Genomic DNA, 7,617 nt, shown 5'->3' on the forward strand with positions numbered 1-7,617 from the left:
AACTTTTGATATTATATGAGAGAAGTGGGGAGATGGAGAGAGATTTGGCGGTGTCATTGTTTCTGCTGTGATCAACAACTCATTTTGATAAACTTAGAAATCTGGACGCTGAAATCGACAAAATAGATATACAAGGGCAATCACTCTTGCATTAAAGAAATTGTCTTTGGAAGAGTTATTTCTCTTACTTAAAATTTTGTTATTGCTAATGATATTAGCTCCCTTTGATATGTTGACTTTTTATTTCGATCGCCGTCTTAGAGGTGATCATCCCGTTTGTTCTGGAATATTCTCTCTAGACTTATATTCTACAATAAGTGACAAACGATTGCATATAACTAAATGCAAATCTAATCCGTTCAAAACATCATACAGCAGTTTCATTATCATCACTGTTCACCAACCACGGCACTGGTCGATAGAACAGAAACTTAATCTCATCAGTATTACCGCCAGACAGGAACATACCAAATTGTAATCCGAGGCTATTACACTGCAATCTGTACAGCTAATTATTGCATGTCGTAATGTAATAGTCTAGGCTTCAGGCAAATGGAATATATGGTCAGATCTGTGAAACTGTAGGTTGCACCTTATCATTCGACCGACTACCTCCATGCCATAAGTTTATGGCATAAGTTTTGATCAAGGCTGACTGGGGCTCAGCCACGTAGCCAGCCGATTGCAACTGGGGGTGCTATCTTGATAGCTATGGGTGCTGAACAGGGGTATGGACAAAAGCTCCTACTCAAAGTGTGAAAGTGGACAAAAGCTCCATGCTTATATTTTTCGGTTATTCTTTTCGTTTTTGTTTTCACATTTCTTGACGCCTAACCTGGTCAAAACTTCTGATATATCTTGTTTTTATTTTCATTTTACTTGTTGCAATCATTATACTGAGGCCATGCTGGGGCATCACTTCGAAGAATTTTTAGTCGAATGTATCGACTCCAATATTTAAAAAAAATGATTTTCAAGAAGCACATAGTTAAGCCTAAAAGGTCTTTCTACATGCTAGAGATAACAGTCAAATCTTTAAACATTATTTTTTAAATATAATTTCAAATAAACATCGAGCATAAGGCTGACAGTGTGTCTTCTCAACAATTCGATGATTTCGTTTTGCATTGCTGCTGAGGTGTAGGTCGCATTTTTTGGAATCGTGCTGTAACATTCCATTAGCTTTGAGTCTTTCTCTAATGTGTACTGGAATAATTTCATAAAAAGACTACAAGGCTACGTATCATCTTCCGAATAAAGATCCTGAAAAGCTTCATTTTCGTTTCCTCGAAAAGGCAATTCGTTTGCACAAAGAAATTGAACAATATCAACCATGGAACTGATATAATAACGGGTTTTGCTCAACTGATCGTTTTGCAAGATTGAAGACACGGATGTTGTTGTGGATAAATGCTGTTGGCGTTCCTTCCATGTTACCATAGCTTGGATATGGGATGCAGAGTTTGCATGCTTATTTAAACCTTTGTTTTTTTCTTTTGCATGATGTCAATTAGAATATCCATTTTTAATAAAACAAGTATCAGCTTGAGCAGCAGTATTAATGTGCCGACAAGCAAAACAAAACAAGTCTTTCTTTGAAAGAGAATACTCTAACCGTAAATGACCAGTATACCAGCTTGACGAGAAGTCACGTCTCTGATTTCCATAAATTTTTGGATCAAACTTTGCTAGAACTGGCTGCACTGTTTGGCAGTCGACCTGTCCTAGATCATCCAATGAGGGTGTCAAAGACTTTGCAAGACCTCCCTTGGGCTGCGAAACTTCGTTTGCAATTCTCTTCTGTTTAGCATTATTAGATGAATCAGATTGGAAATTCAGCAATGATTGCTTCAGTTTTCTTTTTCGGTAGTGATTCATTATTTTTGGGTACCGATATTCGCAATTATTAATTCTAAGGTAGAATATCGTAGTAAGAGTAATAATTTCTTAAAATAAAAGAGATTTCGGTTCAAGCAATTTTTTTTTCAATTTCTTCAAAGCTATGCTTTTTTAGTTAAACACAAAATAATTTCAGTATAAACTTTATTCAAAGAGTAAGAAAAATTATTCAGTGAAAGTTCTAACCTGTAAAATACTTTCTGAATGTATATTTTGGGAAATTTCAAAACTTTCTTTTTTTCCTTTTTTTGCAAATCCTCTCCGACTAGTAGAAATAAAATGACTTTTTGATGAGTTTACTATCATAAATCTCTAACTACAGCAACAATTCTTCACATACTTTTCAACTGCAGCAAGGACAATCACCAGCACCGCCGTTGCCACCACGAGCACCACCACCACCACCACAACAACAACAAGAACAAATGACCCTGCTTCAGCCACTCCTTAATTCAACCCACAGTTGATGACCGGGTCAGCAGTCTATTCTGCAACGACGATTACGGCTACAAGAATCACTTTCACCAGCTCTAATTTACCCACATTTTCAAATTCAATTTATTGCATCTTTAGCGACTTCAGATATTGCTTATCAGATATGTCCGGGCAATATTTCATAAGCAATATCTGAAGTCGCTAAAGATGCAATAAATTGAATGAGCCACAAAGAATCATTGTTTCTGTTGAAACATTTTTGCCGTTGTTTCAATTAATTTTTTAAATAATCAAGAATTTAGTAAAATAATTCCATTGGAAGATTAATTAATATGAAATTTTAATGAAAAACTTTAATATTTAGATCACTTTAACACTTTTGTTACCATATTCCTGTTGAAATATACTGCTTTTGTTTCAATTAATTTCGAAGATGACGAAGGATTTAGTAAAATAACTTTGTCCTTATTAAGTAATGTTTTGAGCATAACATGAAATTTCGATGGAAAGTTTTCAGTTAGGTTTTTTAAAAATAGGAAGGTTGTATAAGAGAACCAGGGACAGTGTCGAAGAGTTTAAAATTGAATCTCATTTGGTTAGGTGAGGAATGTTGTTTGTTGCTGCAGCTAACTTTAAACCGTGAAGTCCCTGTCAGGGGCGATCTCATATCGGTTGATATAAAAAGGTTTACAACAGCTCTGCAAGACTAGCACTTGTTACTCTACAAATACTATTAAGAGAAACTTTCTTTTAGAACATTGTTATTTTTTAATCTAACAACGAGAGATATTCAGCAACAGTACTTTTGTAGTAAAGATTGTTTGCCAACATAACATGGCAGCCCTGGTTTAGGACGAATGTTGCTGTAATTAAGCTCCTGGAGACATCGTCTCTAGCTGGCTATACGACACAATCTAAATTACAGCAACATTTGTCCTAAACCAGGACTGCCATGTTATATTGGCAAACAATCTTTACTACATCTTTCTTTTAATATTGATTTCAAATTTTGGCACAAGGCCAGCAGTGGGTAAGTCGATTACATCGACTCCAGTGCTCAGCTGGTATTTATCGATCCCGAAACGGATGAAAAGCAAAGTCGACTTCGGCTGAATTTCAATTCATAATGTTAAGACAGACAAAATGCCCTTAAGCACTTTGTTCGCTGCGGTAACGATTTTGCCAGCTCATCGCCTAAAATTTTCTTTTAATATTAAAATGCTGAATAGGGCGGCGAGCTGGCAGAAACGATAGCACGCCTGGCGAAATGCTTTTGTTTGTCTTTACGTTCTGAATTCAATTTCCGCCGGGGTCGGCTTTGCCTTTCATTCTTTCGGGGGTCGATAAATTAAGTACCAGTTGCGTACTGGAGTCGATCTAATCGACTGGCCCCCTCCCCCAAAATTTCGGGCCTTGTGCCTAGAGTAGAAGAGAACATTAAAATGTTGAGTACAGCGGTGAGCTGGCAGAATCGTTAGCATGCCAGCATTTCGTCTGTCTTTTTGTTCTGAGTTCAAATTCCGCCGAGGTTGACTTGGTTTTTCATCCTTTCGGGGTCGATAAATTAAGTATTAGCTGCGTACTGGAGTCGATCTAATCGACTGGGTCCCTTCCCAAAAGTTTCGGGCCTTGTGCCTAGAGTAGAAAAGAACATTAAAATGTTGAGTACAGCGGCGAGCTGGCTGAATCGTTAGCATGCCAGCATTTCGTCTGTCTTCGTGTTCTGAGTTCAAATTCCATCGAGGTTGACTTGGCTTTTCATCCTTTCGGGGTCAATAAAACACTGAGGGGGGGGGGTCAGTGTAATCGAGTTAACCCCGTCTTCCCCGAATCTGCTGGTGTTGTACCAAAATTTGAAGCCAATATTAAAGTGTTGAGTATCACAGTTGATCTAATCGACTTTATCCCCAACCAACCAAATTTTTCGATTTTGTTTGTCAGAAATCACTGCAAGCGTGTAAAAGATCTTAATTTAAATTATTCTACGTCATTTAATTAATGAAACCGGATCATTTGTCTGTTTCTGAAGATAAACAACTACACTGCAGTCTCCAATTGCGCCTTGCGCCGTTCCAGAAATATTTGCTAGAAACAAGAGCAAAATTTCCCTTAAATCTCACATAACAAAGGTCCCGTTTGACAATGTCGTCCCAAACATAGACACGCATTTATTTCTCATGTGTTATCGCCACTTTAATGTCAAGCTGCACGAATCGTTAACTTCAAATATTTATATTCTTTAATTCTAACCAAGTGAAATAGGAAGTTGTGACCGTCATGCCTTTTTACACTCAAATAGTTATGTAAACAAAATAAGATAGCTTAACTACAACTCGAAAATAAATACCTATTTCTTTACTACCCACAAGGGGCTAAACACAGAGAGGACAAGCAAGAACAGACGGCGGAATTTGAACTCAGAACGTAACGGCAGACGAAATACGGCTACGCATTTCGCCCTGCGTGCTAACGTTTCTGCCAGCTCGCCGCCTTGATAAAATAAATACCAGTAATACACTAAGGTCAATCTAATGAAATTCACATCTATGTTTTTCTTCTTTTTACTTGCGTTTTATGAAAAAGAATTGTGAGGTAGGTGGAAATTCTCTGCGGGACTGTGTTTGAAGCTATGATTAAAGCTGGTCGATAACTTTCACTGAATATCTTAATACCATGCATATCACGACTATCAGAGCTGGCCCTAAAGATGAATCCTTTCCCCCGTTTCATATTTAATCTTTAATCAGAACAAGGACAAGCTACTGGCTCTATCACCTCAGTAGAATATGGAATAAATAAATATTAAATACATTTGTATTTGAAACAAGTAAATAAGTAAATCGTGGCACTCCGTCGGTTACCACGACGACGCGGGTTCCAGTTGATCCGATCAAGGGAAATAGCCTGCTCGTGAAATTAACGTGCAAGTGGCTGAGCATTCAACAGACACGTATACCCATAACGTAGTTCTCGGGCAGATTCAGCGTGACACAGAGTGTGACAAAGCTGGCTCTTTGAAATTACAGTTACAACAGAAACAGGAAAAAAGAGTGAGAGAAAGTTGTGGTAAAAGAGTACAGCAGGGTTCACCACGTGAAATAAAGAGTCTTGCTCAAGAACACAGCACACAACCCGGTCTGGGAATCGAACTCACTACCTCACGATTGTAAGCTCAACGCTATAACCAGTGAGTCATGCGCCTTCAACAAAATAAATATTTAATACATTTGGACGATAAAACCTGTCGAGTACAAACATGAATACATACATACATACAAACATACATACAAACATACATACATACATACATACATACATACATACATACATACATACATACATACATGCATATACCAGCTATTAACGATGGAAGTAGTGTTTGTAACGAATGTTAATTTGTGCATCTAACTGGAAGTGTTGTGTAAACGCCATAAACTACTGCAATTGTCCTAGGAAATCATCTCCTAAAGACAAATAGCACTAAAAGGCACAAATTATATCAACAGGCAAATTTCGTCAGCACCGGTGTTAGGACTATTGTATCACGTGATTTCAGCATATTTTTGCATCATCACCAGCAGACACCTAAACACCGAACGCTACGATGTTGCTTAACAGTGACAAAGCTGTCAGTAATGTTGCAAAACACAGACAGGCTGTGTACAGCTATTAATAACGAAAGCAGTTTTTGTAAAGGTCTGACAAGGTTAAGGTCTGTGTTTCGGTGCCTATTACTGACGATGCGAAAATACGCTGAAATCCCGTGATACAGTAGTCCTACCACCAATGCTGATGGGATTCTTCTGCCTGTATAATCGGTGCTTTTTTGGCACTATTGGTCTCTACGAGATGATTTCTCAGCATCTCTAATGCAGTTCATGGTGCTTACACAACACATCCAAGCTAAACTGCTTATAAAAATTAATATATATATGTGTGTGTGTGTGTGTGTGTGGTTGAAACTGTTTGAGTTACGGTACACATGTGTCGCAAATGCTCATTGTGCAACCTCCATCCATAAGTCGGGGGGTGGGATGGGGGTATTAACTAAGCAAGAAATCAATATATTCAGTTCAATCGTGATGACAAGAGTTGTCTAGAAGGCTGTAAGACTTCTCTAAACCGTGAGTGCGCGTATATATATATATATATATATATGCATGTGCGTGCGTGTATGTATGTATGTCGTCTCTTCTAACTTACAATTAGAGACAATCATGGAACCAAACAAATTAACAAATTAATTTAATTAACTAAATTAAAATATAAATTAACGAAACAAAGTAAATCAATAATAAAATCGATATTTTAGTTAATTATTTCTGTGCTGGGCGCCGTAATAGGTAGAGAATTGTCAGCAAGTTGAGTTTCACTCATCAGATTAAGTTCCTTGTTGAAGATGTGTAAATGTGTTTGGGAGAGGCATGAATGTCTCCAGCCTGTTTTTGTTTTCTACTTAGAAAATGATATTGTGGTTAGTTAGGAGAAACCAATATTATATTTGATTACAACGTGTATCGTAAAGTAAGAGGTAAGCTCTCGATAAGCAGAGACTGTAGTCCTGTTTCGATTCTTGACTGGAAGCCTCTCACTTCCTTTGTCCGACAAAACTGAATTATCCGAGCGTCGGATAATTCGGTTTAATTTCCCTGTTAAATCTAATCTTTGTGCATAAAAAACGCCATCTCACCTACATATCTCACACCGAGTTAGCGACTTAGCATTCATATTCACCGAAATCGACTTCACTAATCGAATCTTCCAGGGATTAGATTAGTGGTATTAACAGATTAAGACCAAATTTATATTTAATACATTCCTTTGCTAGATGTGAAATGGCTTCGTGGATATAGAACCGGGTTAGCAGCAGACAGCGAGTTCAAAACCATTGTGAATAACCCCCTAGTATTGTTGTTGTCATTTAACCCTAGGTCAGACCTAATTGAACAGATTTATAATCAAAGGCGTTCCAACCATGTACATTCGTTTTTTTTTTTTTCAAATATAAGTTGTATTTAAGATCACATTATCTAGTGGTACCTTAGCGTTTTATTTTTCTTTCTAAGGGTATTAGAGAGATGGGGGGGGGACCTGGCTGGTGAGCGGGCTGAATCGTTAGGATGACGGGAAAAATGATTAGCGGCATTTCGTCCGTCTTTACGTTCTGGGTTCAAATTCTGTCGGGGTCGACTTTTGTCATTCATCATTTCGGGTTTGATAAAATAAGTACCAGTCGAGCATTGGGATCGATCTGATCGACTTAACAGCATCCCCGAGGCTGCT

Source organism: Octopus sinensis, linkage group LG8 (genome assembly GCF_006345805.1).
Source record: "Octopus sinensis linkage group LG8, ASM634580v1, whole genome shotgun sequence".
Classification (NCBI taxonomy): domain Eukaryota; kingdom Metazoa; phylum Mollusca; class Cephalopoda; order Octopoda; family Octopodidae; genus Octopus; species Octopus sinensis.